The sequence below is a fragment of the Microplitis mediator genome, chromosome 10, assembly GCF_029852145.1.
Source record: "Microplitis mediator isolate UGA2020A chromosome 10, iyMicMedi2.1, whole genome shotgun sequence".
In the NCBI taxonomy this organism is placed as follows: Eukaryota; Metazoa; Arthropoda; class Insecta; order Hymenoptera; family Braconidae; genus Microplitis; species Microplitis mediator.
The window spans coordinates 4,359,966-4,374,937 of NC_079978.1; the positions used below are offsets into that span (position 1 = coordinate 4,359,966).

General features: G+C 32.2%; 1 protein-coding gene across 1 annotated transcript in view; it reads left to right on the top strand.

The window, feature by feature from the left end:
- Positions 1-322: 322 nt before the first annotated feature.
- LOC130676453 (serine-rich adhesin for platelets-like) overlaps positions 323-14,972 on the top strand; it is a 123,797-nt gene continuing 109,147 nt past the window's right edge. Inside the window, exon 1 of the mRNA XM_057482663.1 lies at positions 323-1,960. The gene's annotated coding sequence lies outside the window, so the exon portion shown is untranslated. The remainder of the gene's footprint in view (positions 1,961-14,972) is intronic.

The window sequence follows — 14,972 nt, forward strand, 5'->3', positions numbered from 1 at the left end:
GTTGAGTAGTCGATCTCACTAGCATACGCCAGCGAGTCGCATCGGCCTCACTCGTTCATTTCGCCGCGTTCACCCGCGGTGGTGCTGTATGGGAGACGAGAGTAGAGTACACTGTGTACATGTGTGCGGGTACTGCTGTATGCCAGCAACGCGTTGGCTACACCACCACTGACATCACTACCACACACTGACAGTATCGCACTTCTATATATATATATTAGCACTGTACAGTACTTCTATCCTTCTATCGTATAGTTGCCCGAAGAGGCCCGAAGGCGGGTGCTCCGAGCGCCCGAGCCGAGTCGGTTGGCTGCGATCAGTTGCTCGGCGCTCAGTTCGAGTCGGACCTCCGCCGTAGACGTTTCGTCGCTTGTCCGTCTCACTTGTCGTGTCGTATCATTAACAAAACTAAACTCTACTCCCTTTCCCTATAGTTGTTATATATACTCTATACCAGAGAGTGTCCTGCAGTGCGCGCGCGGCAACGATAAACTGTGTATCCGTTTAATTAAATAATAATCTACTGTAAATTTAAATATATTTTAAAGTGTGGGAGGGAACCGATCAGCTTGTGGATTAAGTAAATAAATAAATAATAATCATAGTGATTATTATTATTGATATTTGAGAATAAAGTCTGTCCTCGTGAATGGTGGGTGTCTTGAGTCTGTACAATAGTGGGCTGTCAATAAAGTATATTTGGGCAGGTTTATGTTTTTAAAAGTTAAGTAAAGTGCAGTGAAGTGAAAAAGAGTTTTTAAATATTTAAATATTGAGAGAAGAGATAGAGAAGAGTTATACGTTGAGTATTAGCACGTAGAGCACACCTGTGTGCTCCTCCGCCTCCCCCAAGTGGGAATAATCGTGTGGTGAAAAGTAGGTTACCCCCAGTGCGTGTCCTTGACGAGTGCCCGATACAATATACACACAACACACACGGTATTAAAACCGCGCTGCTCTGGTACTCGCATCGGACGGCCCAGTTTTAACAACCGACGCGCACTTTTACGTAACTACGTGGCTCCACGCCGTTATAACATTTTTTAAGTTAACTACAGCCACAAGTTTTCAGTCAGCTCTAAAATCTACTCATCTCTTTTCAAAATTTAAATCAACATCTTGTCTGGTTATTACACTCGTGCTTCGTTTTATTGTTGTTTACTTAAATTTTAAAATTCACCCATACACAGCAGTGAAAAAGTTTTAAGTTTTTCCTGGAACTGAGTTTAAAAGTTTTAGCTCTCGTCTACCGGCGGGATATTTAACTCAGATATTTCGTCCTCTCAATAACTCGGAACGAGTAATTTTATTTATAAAGTGATTTTAAGTGACGGTGAAAGGTGCTAGTGTGTATTAATTATTTAAAAATGAATCGTGAGGATATCAGTGAAAGCGAGGAGGAATAAATAAATATATATGTATATTAATATATGTGTTGTGATTAAAAGAATTTTTAGTGAGATTAGTGTCCAGTTGATACGTGTCCCGTAGTAACTGAGCTAAACGACTGACAACGAAGTTCCACGAATAATATTCCCCGTATCTTTATCACTCATATGTATATTTATTAGTGTGTGCAAAGTTGATCCTCAACTTGTGTACTCTTTATCATTAGCTACTTGTACAACAGCTTCTGGTGCTCTCTGTTGCCTTGTGTTTCTCTCATACTCACATCCTCATCTTTCTCATATATTTATTATATATAACACGCATTATAAAACGTCATAAGTGTACACATAGTATGGATGTAGCAATAATAATAATAAAAATGTATTTGTATTTGTATATATATTTATGTGACAGTGTTATTTGTCAGTGATTCAACGAGCAAGTGATAATAAAGTGTACCCGTGCCAATCTGCCCCTGTGGATTTATTATTGGATATATTAACACATCACCGACTTGACGAAACGGAAGAGTGCCGTTTACTTGCTCTAACTATCCTCGAGTATCATTTATGTAAGTATATATATATACATTGATACTGATATATTTAGTATTATTATTATTATTATTAACAGCATTGCCATTTATTTTAATGACTCAACGGTCGACGTTTACCCTCGATACTTTGGAGTAAAAAAAGTTTTTTTTTTAATTGTCTAAGATTTTAGGACGGAAGTAATAAATTTTATTTGCATTGAGCAATCGAGTGTCACAATACGGGCAAAGTAAAAAATAAAAATCTGTAACTATCTATTGTTGATTGGCTAAGACCGACTGGTTGGGAAGAAGACATTTGTTAAATATATGTAAGATAATTATGTATGATGAGAAATTGAATTAGCTATGGGATAGAGACGATGAGAAAAGGTGGAGATAGAGAATAGAGGGTAAATATACGGAAGAGAGTAGAGAGAATAGTCAGGGGTTGCACCGGGAGTTGAGTCTCTTGGCAACCGACACTAAATCTTAATGTTACGGCCACGATAAATCCACAATATCCTCTCACAGATTCTCATGCTTCTATATACTCTTGTTACAATCATTTTATAATCCTCTTTCACTTTGTTTCTTTTTTTTTATTTTTCTTTATTATCATTTTATCAACTACGAAAGCTAAAACCGAGACGGTGTTATCACTGACTTTGAATTTATACTGTAAAAAATTTACGGATTAAATCCGGAGTGGATGTTTATTTATTAAATTCCCTCGGAGTGAAATTTACTCCGAATTGGAGTTTATTTAAATATTAAAACTCCAAATCGGAGTGAATGCGGGAATAATTCGTGGAACGAAAATAAAAAAACAAAATGAAAAATAAAAAATCTGCTAGGTCTAGATTTCGGAAATCTTTCGCATAAGTGCTAGTATGTCAGTCGAAAATTGCAGGCAACTCCAATTACCCCTTAAGTCACCTTTAAGCAGTGAAATTACAAAAATTTTTTCATTTCCGTTGCGCAAAACATTCGGATCTTCAGGAACATGAATAAAATCCAGATCACTCCGAAATCACTCCACTGAAAAGACAAACTCTCTACTTACTCCATATGCGGAGTGATTTTCTTGAAAACTTTGAAACTCTGTGTGCCAGAGTGAATCCGGATTTAAAATCCGAATTCACTACCAATTTTTTATTTACTTGAAGATCGTAACATTTTTCGCGCCATGAAAAAAAAAATTTGAAAGTAAAAAATCTACTGGATCTAGATTTCTGAAATGTTTCGCATACAGATGCTGGCATGTCAGCCGAACATTTTAGACCACCTCCAACCTCCAGAACTACGTTCTGATCTTCAAGTACATGATTTTTTACAGTATAAATTTTCAGATGGATTTAAAATTTAAAAAGATGAATAATAAACGTTTGGGGTCCCGGCGTACGTTTTATTTAAGTTTTTGGCTTACTTGCTTGAGAGTGAATTAAATCTAAAGGCGTTCCAGTAACCTCGTTACTCACCGGCTTGGAGTAGTTATATTATATTATATAGTACATACTATAGTTGTCGACATTGCTGGCTTTAGATACTGTACTTAATGTAGCGGTTGTCAGTTTTACGTGAGAGTTTATGTTTCTCTTTCTATCCTTCGTTTACTCAATTCCTATCCGTAGTTGTCATCCCTCAACTGATGCGTCATTGTCTGACATATTGGATTACTTGATTTATGTAAATCTGAATACACTGATCGTTTGAATACGTCATATATACATATATATTTGTATGTATTTATTGACTGGTGTACACACATTCTGCTGCGGTTTTCTCTCAATGTACTAATTAATCGTAATAAATCACGACTAATAAACAGTATAGTATAACAATTAATTCTATTATTATAAAATAAATTAAATGGAATAAATAATCATAATCTACTTTATTTATTTTATATTTATCGCAATATGCACTCTAGAGCACGTCTATAGTGTCACGGTTTGATAGACACACGCGAGTATCGATTACTCGGTTTTATATTTTGTCATTGAAATATTTCGCTTTGAAAAAAATATTTAAAACTTTATTTTTAAAAAGTTTGTTTATTGAAACGTCAGAAGAGCAATAGAAAAATAATGAATAGTTTCTTTGTAATGGCTTTTTATTTATTATAGTAAATTTGTTTAAAGAATGGCAAGTTTAATAAAGAGATGTAGAAAAAAAAAAGTATGAGCATTTGTGCATCACAAATGTATCAAGTCTAATATCAAAGACAACAACACGATGATATCTATACTCGCAAAGATGAAATTCGTAAAGTTGCTGCGGTGAATGTCGCTTTAGAGAGTTTTAAAGATAAACTTTTTTGTCATACTTTTATTTTTACTCTGTCGTTTTTTGAATTTTTTCATTTTTATCATCAGTGAGTACTGATGAGACCAAGGGAAAAAGAGATACGATAATATAGTACGCGTATTCAGTAGGGAAACGAATATATAAGAGAACCGATTGTCACGGTTTTGTTTCTTTCTCTTTGTCTTTCTCTCTCTCTCTCTCTCTCTCTCTCGTCACTTGCTCGTCGTTGTCGTCGTCTTGTCTCTCGATTCACTGTCGTATAAATTCCAACAGTTATATCCCGCTCTCGGTTGGATGCCCACGGCAGTGCAGAAGCTGAGGGGCAGTAGAAGAAGCCACGTCGTGTCTTTCATTACTCTCACTCGCGCCGGTTCCTCTCATCTCATTTCCCCGTACCTACATACTCACTTTTCACCAATTCCCGTTTTCTCTTCTCTTCATATATATATATGTCTACATATATATTTACTTTTATCTCCATCTCTGTTTTACGTAACTCTCATTTTAATGATTGACCTGTAATGCATTTGCCAGAAACCTCTCACTCACTAAAATACAACTTTTTTTATTTTTATTTTCTTTTCTTTTTTAATTAAAATTTTTTTTTTATGTTATCTCGGCAATAATTTTAAAATACGATTTCGTAACCTCATTGGATTGTAGAGATTTGATGCGCCGGTTCATTAAAGAAAAAAAAATGTTTTAATGTTACTTATCGATCGCGGTATGTATGTTGCATGTGTACAAAGCTTTAAAAAAGGAAAAAAAAAATTATCTATCCGGTTATTTTTTACATGCGTATAGGCCTATTTAGATATCTTCTGTAATGTTAACGACCCCATTAATTTAATGCTCAATATTGTATATAAACATGTATCTGTAAGTCCATTTATTTTTTACCTAATTAATAATTAATTACTCTTTAATAATTTAAAAAAAAAAAACGATAATTGCTTTGCAATTGTAACTGTATTTTATTTGAAATAATGTTGTAATAATTTTGTTAGCGGCACAATTGAAAATCTGACGTAATTGCATATTAATTGAAGTATTAATTAAAATTGTTATTAATTTTGGTTTACGAACAATCGATTTTTTAAAAATATATCAGCTTTGTAAGAGTGAATAGTAGTAACAAATTAACAGAATTATTTTGTTTCGGAGTACAACCATGGCATTTAATTATTACAACATATGTTTAATTACCCCTGAGTATTGTTTTCATTATAACGAAAAAAAAAAACCATAATGTTATTTATACATGAAATATTTATTACGTTCCGGAAGTATAATCTGTACTAATAAATATGGTTTCATATTTAATGTACATACATACATAATTATTATCTTAAATTTATATGAATTTAATGGTAAAATTTATCATTTTTTTTTTAATTATCTATTAATTAATAATTTATGAGAACGTTCTTTTTAATAAATAAATTTAAATTGTCTCGCCTTAACCTTGTCAGTTGCGTCACACGTGCACTGAGTGTAACAATAGCAAGTGTCGTGTTAACGGTAAAATAAGTAGATTTACGGGGAATCTAGATCAAAGAAACGTGTATATAAATATATAAAGAAGACAACTATTCTTATACTACTTACATATATAATTCTGTAAAAAACTGTCAGTACATGATTATCGTACAATACAAAACTGCTAAAAAATAATATAAAAATAACTTGCATACATATATGTATATTAAAGTGATAAGTTTGTCACGTGAGTGCATCAATGCGTGATTTGATCGATTCAAGATGCCAACAATTCGTCCTCGAGCAGGGTAGAATAAAAAAAAATAACAGAAATTCCGTTGGAATGCATATATAACAGTTGTGTATATGTATATGTATATGTATAGACTACATATATATATATATATATATATATATATATATATATATATATATATATATAGGCACATGTGAGTAGCGGTAGAAAAGTCGTGCGCTTGAACGAGTCACGCTCGATATCGATCAAGTCTCAAGAGAGTAGGTGCAATATTTATGACCCACTTTATGAGCCACTGCAAGAGTCTCAAAGGATATACAAGTCGTCTGATGTGCCATTCAAGTCTGTATCAAGGACGTTTTTAAAGATCATACACTTGAAATACACATCTTATTAAACGCTTTGTCAATTATATATAAAACGTTATAATGTCAATTTTATCCCTTTTAAATGGCCCACTTGTGTGGTTCACTGTGGAGTTTAAATGCGCATGTATACGTGTGTGTGTGTGTGTGTGTGTGTGTGTGTGTGTGTGCCAGTCGACGAGTTTATTCTCATCTCATAAATTCTCCATTCACTTCATTGCTATGTAACACTGTAATGTGTAACGAAGCAACTATGTGTGTGTATGTGTTTTTTTAAAGCAATTTAATCAAAAAATTATTTTATCGCTTATATAACAAAACGAGGAACGTGTATTTTAATTTTTGAACCATTTTAATTCGTTATTGCGAGTAATAAACTCAAGGTCTTTTGCGGGATGGAAAAATAAAAAAGAAATTAAAAAATATAGTATGGAGTATAGAGATAAAAAAGGGAGTAGTAAATTCATTTAAGTCGAGGCGAATTGGACGCTCTATTCGTTGTACGGAATTCAAAAATTTTTTTAGTTATTTTTCTTGACTGTATTTTTATTTCATCTTTCTCAATGCCTTTGCGCCCTTTTTTTTATCTCACTCACTCTTTATAAGTTTCTACGACGTATTTATTTGAAGAGGTCCCGCCAGGATCTCAAGGATTCGTTGATCTTCCAAGACGTTTCTTATTTTATTTTTTCTCTTTTCGTCGTTTTTGTGTTACTTTTTTTTTTTTATTTTTACTCCCAGCCTCTGTCTCACTCTCGTATACACAGAGTAGGTTATAAAACTACACCAAGTTCTTATTCAGCCGTTGTTAACGTTCTTCGTCGGCTTGTTGCTACTCTTCCTCCACTCTCTTTGCTTGCTCACAACATAAATCTTGACCGCAACGGTCGAGCCGACGAGTTTCAGAGTAAAAGGCCTCGCACTCCTCTCATCTTTTTTTACCATCTCGCTCTTTCGTTCTCGCGGCCTCTATACATCTACACTTACTACACTCGTTTAAAAGCTAACGCATATCCGTTTGACTTCATCACGTGTGTTCCTTTAAATTTCTCGCGTTCGAAATTAAAATAAAAAATATATTTATATTGTACATATATATATCCATACATATAAATATTAACTTTTTTTTCTCACGTTTTTTAAGTCGTACCGAACAACTGACCCAATGATTCTACGAATACGGCGATATATTTATATTTAATATATGTATTTAATTTATTTTTTTTTTTTAATGTTCATTTCGAAATTATACAAATCATGAACGTGATGATAAGTGAACATGAAATTATGCAGAAAAATTTTTTAAATTTATTTTACAAATAAAATTTTACTTTTCAGTATTTAAAAGGACGTTCTTGCGCGGCTGGTGAGTCAAATGGAGGATAACTGTTTCAAATTTAATTTCGAGGCTATTAAATTTTTAAAAATATCTCAATGATTTATCAACTTTTTTGAACTATCATGTATCTGAAAATCGTAACGTTCTTCGCGCAATGAAAAAAAAATTGGCAGTAAAAATTGTACTGGATCACTAGGTTTCTTAAACGTTTCACATATGAATGCTGTTATGTCGACCGAAAATCTTGTCACCCCCAATCACCGGAACTGCCTCTTAAGGGGTAGCGGTAATTGATTTTCAATTCAATTTAATTTACGGACAAACACTAGAAACCTAAAATAGAGAGTCTTTAGCGTTTTTTAAAATCTTAACAGAGGGCTAGAAATTTCGTATTTTCAAAAATTCTAATTCGTCTCCGAGAAAAATTGTTTTAAAATTCTCATTTACTCAACGAGTGCAACAAAGACAGTCCCGTTTATTTTTCTGAGTGTGAGAAAGAGGTCCGGTAGCGTATCCCCTTAAGCTGTCAAATTACATAAATTTTTTTAATTTTCACGAAAAACGTTTCGATCTTCAGGTACATGAACTATCGGTTCTAAGCCTCACGCAAGAATGAGTGTAAATGTAGCAGGCATACAACTTTTTGATTACATATAAAAAAATTAAATAATTGAAATAATAAAATTTAAAAAAATACGTATACTGATTTTTGAATTCTCTAATCATGAATTTTTTTATTTTTATTTTATAAACATTTTAATTTATTATTTGAAAATTTTAAAAATTGTCAGATGACCGCTAACTTTACTATCACGCAAGAACGTCCTCAAGTATTTAATTTTTTTTACGAAAATTGCTTTCTTATTGAAGATAAAAAGTAATGTAATTTTAAAGTCAAAATTATTGTTATTGTCAAGTGTAGATATAAAGATATATTTTATCTAAACATTAACGGTACAGTGGTCAATAATTTGAGGATTAAAAGGACACTGGAGTCAGCGAGTGCAACGTTAATCGTTTAAAAGTGCTCCGTGGGTCGTTAGACAGACTGAAAATCCGGAATTGATGGGATCGGTACATTCGAGTGTCTTTTTATTATATTTTTTTTACTTATTCTCTTTTTCACGCTGCTAGCTTGAAACGTGACCCGAAGGGACAATAGAAAATAGTATTGACGGAGATGGTATACGCCGAAGGGCAAATGGATGAAAAAAAAATTGAACCGGGAAAATAAATAAAAAAAGCCAGAAAATTGTGGTGTAATATGGCAATATATATCTGTGGATGTGTGTGTGTGTGTGTGTGTGTGTGTGTGTGTGTGTGTGTGTGTGTGTGTGTGTGTGTGTGTGTGTGTGTGTGTGCATGTTTATATAGAAGACGGGTTAGTGAAAGGATGAATAACTGTTAGTTATTTTCAATTTTCACCTTTATTACACACATTTTACCTACGAGAATATTAAATTCACTGTTGATGTTAAATCCATAGTTACATATATATTTATATATTAGTATAGTATTTTATTAACATCTCAATAACGGTTATTCGTATGTTATAATTATCATAAATACCTTGATAACAAGTAAACTGTATGTATAGACAGACGTGTATGTATACTAAAGTTTTGTTTTATCAGATAAACAGTTAAATGAATCGTGAGATAAAATTTAAACGTAAAATTTATATTTGTATAGTATGGCATTTATTTTGTGAAACCATATATTCGAAAAGTAATTTCAATGCGCGGGTTAATAATTTATATTTAAATAAAATTTACTTAAAAATTTTACTGTATTAGACTTGAGTTTTAAAATACCGTATGCAAGTATGCAGTTTTTATTTTTAGATAAATATATATGTATGTATATTTTTAGAACAAAGCAGAATATTTTTATACGGTCGTTGCATTTAGATCGAGTTATTGAAGTAGGAAAATATATCTGTGGGAAGTATGTATAAGGGTTGTGCGGGTTGTACATGTTGTTGGAAATAGAGGAAATTTAGGCATGTATGGATAGAGGAGCATAAAATATTGTAGTGTAAAAGAGTGTTGGGGAAGGGAGTAGTAAAGAGAAGTTGAAGTTGAATAAGAGGGTGGAGTGAGAGTAGCTAACTTGGCTGTTCTATAACGTTGTGGACATGAGTCTCCGCTTTTGCCCTCTATACTTGCCCTTTTCCTCTCTCCTTTATGTGTATTATATACCATACACCATATATATGTATATATGTTCTGCATTGTACTTTCCCGTATCAAACGAGGCGAAGCACTACGACCGGAAGAGTCCGAGTGCAGTGGAAAAGAAAAAGATTCTTCAGCATCTGCTATTATGGTGAAAAAAAAATGTTTTTTTTTACTTGTAGTCATTGACTAAAACTGTAATTAATTTTATTCTATTCTATTCATTTCTTCTATAAAATAAAAAAACAAATTTCGAGACAATTTTTATGAAAAATTTTGATATTTGGTACTTTTTTAACATCACAATCTTCCTGAGACATATATAGATATATATATATATATATAAAAGTTGTAGAAGCGAATCGCAGTAGGATCGTGACGTAAATGCCAAATATACATTCGCGCGACTACTCTCCGTGGAGTATAACCAGAATGAGTGTGGAGAAGTAGGGAAAATATATATGAAAAGAAAGACGAAAGAAGTATAAGAAGTATAAGAAGAGAAGGAGTTTGCGTGCAGAGAAATGAACGTTGTTGCAAAGAGTGAGGACGGTCGATACCACCCGGTTGTTCGTCGTCGTCCTCGTCGTCGTTGTTGTGGAGTTGAGTTGTCCGTGCGTGTTGCTTACAATAACCGGCTAACAGGCTACGGTAACTACTGCACGACTATATACACTTATTCGTCGATGAGCAACGTGGTAAAAGAGAGTCATTGCCACCGTGAAGGTGACGTGTGTTACTAAAATAAATTTACACAAGTTGTATTAATAAAAGTATGTTGGAAAGTAACAATGAATTAAAATACCTAGAGAAAGTACGTAACAGATTAATAAAAATATAACGTACAATGAAATGGAGTGAGTAGAATAAGTACTGATATCTACTCCAGTATATATATGTGGTATAAAATGTTATAGAAAATGAACAAATCTTTCTGTTATTTTCTATTTTATTCTATATAGATTTATAAGAGACCATCTCTCATGTCATTTCATTTTGGTCGTTCGTTTTATTATTTTATTTTTCTTTATTACTATATATCACTTTATACTTCTTACGGATAAATTTTGCCGTGTGTGCTTGTCGCATTATATTAAATTGATTGACACGGAAAATAAAATTCGATTGCCGTAAAAGAATACGTTTTTTTTTTTTTTCTATTTATATATAAAATTCATCGTGTTATCAAGTAAAAGTAAAGTGTTCAACATTTACGCGTTTTAAATATTTATAAATTTAAATAAAATAAACTGCTGAGAATCGATAATGAGTAATTAAGAACTAAACACTCGATTACAAATTAAGATTATTCTTTATTTAAATATTTTGTTTATTTATTTATTGGTTAATTGAATAATATTATTAACAACGGTATTAATGTAATATAACGTAATTAAAATAAATTAAACAGCAATTAATAAATACTCATTAAAATGAGCGTTAAATATTATTTTTATCGGTTGACTTTTAAATTAAGACGAAGAACTGGGCTGAGATAATTTTTTATTTTTTTTAATACGTTCAGATAACGATAACGAATAAATAAAATTAATCCTGGGCGGTTGTTTTAAAGTAAATAAGGTTATTCTACTTTTAAAAATCTACCGCTTTATTTTTATTTTATTTATTTATTTATTTATTCAATTACAATTTATTATTTTATTTAACTCGACTCATTATTCTCTCATTTGTCTTATTCTTGTATTCATCGTAGTGTGTACATAGACATTAATCGAGTCAACTGTCGTCACTTTGCTCGTTTTACTTTTATATTATATATATAGTAGCAATATTCCCGCCGTTTTACTGTGTGCCAATTAAATTTCTTGCAATGTAAAATATTTCGTATAGAAAAATTAACAATTTATCATATAAATTTGCTTAAAAAACCTAAATAAAATTTTTCGAGTTTATTTTGTTCCGAGTGAGAGACTGAAAGTAACAGAACACGAAAAACCTTCTTTAGAAAACACTGAATCTTACGGTACACTAATAGAAATAAATATTTATGCTCAGAACAGTTTCCCTTTAGAATTATTTTTTGCTACCTATATATTTTGGTTAAGAAAAATTTATAAAACTCAATTTAAAGTGGATAAAATTTTTTTTATGGTGTCAATGACTTCGTGATTCAAAAATTTATATAGACATACTCGTGATAAATATTGAGAAATTGACTTTTACAATCGATAAATATTTTTGTGTGTGGGCTAGCACACGCACAAAAAAACATCTTATTTAATATGTACTTGGAGATCGGAACGTTTTTCGCATAACGAAAATTTCAAAAATTTATGAAATTCGACTGCTTGAGGGGAAGTTTCGGAGTTAAAGGTTGGCTTAGGATTTTCGGCTGACATATTAGCATCTACTTGCGAAACATTTCAGAAATCTAGTCATTCAGTAGATTTTTTACGTTCCAAATTTTTTTTCGTAGAGCGAAAAACGTTACGATCTTTAGGTACATTATTTAATAACATCAACTAGCGTAGAAGTAGCATTTGTGGCCACTGCTCCATTTTTGGATATTTAATACTCTATTTTAATCAATAAGAAGTATAAAATAAAATTCCCATGGCAATAGAGTGATAAGAGTGTTTTTGCACATCTCTTCTAAATTAATTATGTCACTGCGTCTTTTAAAAATAATTTTATTTCAATTTTTCGAGTTTCCAATAACAATACTTCTACCCTAAATTTACTTTATTGGTTTTTATACAATTTCTACTCCAATTTAATTATCTTATTGCGAATATATATATGTATATTAATGATCAATTAAAATAAAATTGAATAAATATTTGATATTGGAACATAATATACATATAAATTTGTTCTATTTAATGTTAATATTTTTTTTATTGATCGGAAGTTTATAAGAAGCAATAAAGCAATGATCTGGTGAAATATATATATATATATATAATACTAGAATACACACTAGTGAAGAGGATAGTCAAGGACGCGAATCTTTAACAATTTCCTGTCGTTTGTCGCGGGCACACGTTCACACGCGCCATACTATATATATGTATATATATATATATATATATATATTGAACCGCTCCTCTTCTATCTACTCTATACCTCTACAACTAAAACGTCAGATCGTGATGGTGTAGTGTGTATGTTGCAGCCGTTTGTTGCTTGCTCTCAAGGACAAAGTTTGCTGACGTAACGTCGCACGAGGTCGACAATTGCACACCTTGTTACCTCTATAAGGCTTCGTATTTACAGACAATTTACTTGCTTCGAATTTTTTATTAATCGTTTGCTAATTAATCAGCTTTTAAAATATTATTCAATCACAGGAAACTTTAAATGTATAATAATAAATACATTTAATTATTAGTAATGAGTTTTATTAAAGGTGTAATGGTTTAAAAATTGGTGAGATTGGAAAGTGAATGGAAGACGGGTCATTGAGGTTAATCAATAGCTAGTCAACTGTCCAAGTTGTTCGATTAACGGATTCAGTAATTATCCCGTGAAACGGTACAGCACTAATTCCTCTGTTTCACTTGCAACACGGCTTGACCGTGATGACCGGGACAAAGCAGACCCGAACTTTCATACCGTCTATCTTACTCTCTCCATATATAATTGTATATATGTATACTGTACTCATCCAACAGAACAGAGTAATATTAGTAGTGGAGAGTAGAGTGGATCAGCCCAATCACAAACCCGTTCCGCCGGATATCGGCTGGCACTCTTGTCTTGTCTTGCTTACTTGCTTGCTTGTGTTACTTATTCTTTTTTTCCCCCTTTTTTCTTTTTGTTTCCTTATCCCGTTCTCACGTGCCTGGCTTTACTTATATGTTGTTTTGTTGGATACCGAGAAGTCTTAGTACTTTGATATCAAGTTTGTCAGCAGACAATTCGTAATTTAAATTAATCGTTTTAGTTTTTTTTTCAAAAATTTAAAGGCGGTAATCAAATTTATTTTATGGATTAAATTTTTTTTTATGTAATTTAATTAGTGTTTAAAATTTTTTTTAAAATCTCAAATATTTACTGGCGATCTCAAGTCGTTGGTATTTTTGTTTTTCTGTAACCTTTACTTTGAAATCCCTCAGGTAGAACCTAATCATAAATTAGCAAATGACTAAAACTTTTGGGTAGAATTCAAAATTAGGATCTGTACTGTACTACTTACTGCCTATTTAAACTCAAAATAATATTTCCCAGGTAATAATCCGTCGGGTCTTTATATTACTACTGCAGATGTACTTACAGAAGAGTAGTGTCATAAAATAAAGTAAAAAGAATATAAAAATTTTTTTTTCATTTGTACTCTCGGTTTTTCGAAGTACTCACTGCAGTAAAATATTATAATTAAGTTAAAACGGCATTAGTTAAATTTAAATTTAACAATTTCTTCGGTCATTATAAATACATAAACCGTCTTATCTACTTGGCAGTGACATATCTAAAGCTCGGTGCGCGTGACAGAAATAATAAATAAACGTCAAAATAATATTTATACATACATACATACATTCATAAAGCAAAAACTAATCACATGTTCTTACATTCAGAAATAATAATAGTGTTAAATAATCAATACGAGTTATTGTAATTAATTTGTTCGTATAGTCATATAAATACAATTTATTCATTAACAATTAATTATAAATACAATGTGTATATTACCAACAAAAGCGGTAGTTTTATAAATATATTGAAAATGGGGGTGATATTTTCTTTCGCGAGATTGGTAAAATACAAGTTTAGTCTCGACTGCCTACCCATCGACCCGTCAAAATGCCAGGGCGAGAAACGTTCGTGCAACGTGAGCCTCTGAGCACAATGTTGGTCGTTTAGTCGACGAGGGTTCATTCGCTAGTTCGTCGGTCGGTTGGTTGGTTGGTCGGTCGGGCCTCCCGCGCTTGCGACGACCGGGGAGTTTGTTCACAACTGCAGCCGCACCCTCAGGCCCTTACCCGCGTCCTCGTTCATTCCCTGTTGCTATACTGTACCCATACCTATGCCATGCCATACCCTACCATGTCTAACTATGTACTGCTCTCTTGCTTTCTCTCTATGTACTGTTCCATATACATCTATCTATCCATCTATCTATCATTTCTCTCTGTCTTTTACACTCTCAACTCTCTACTCT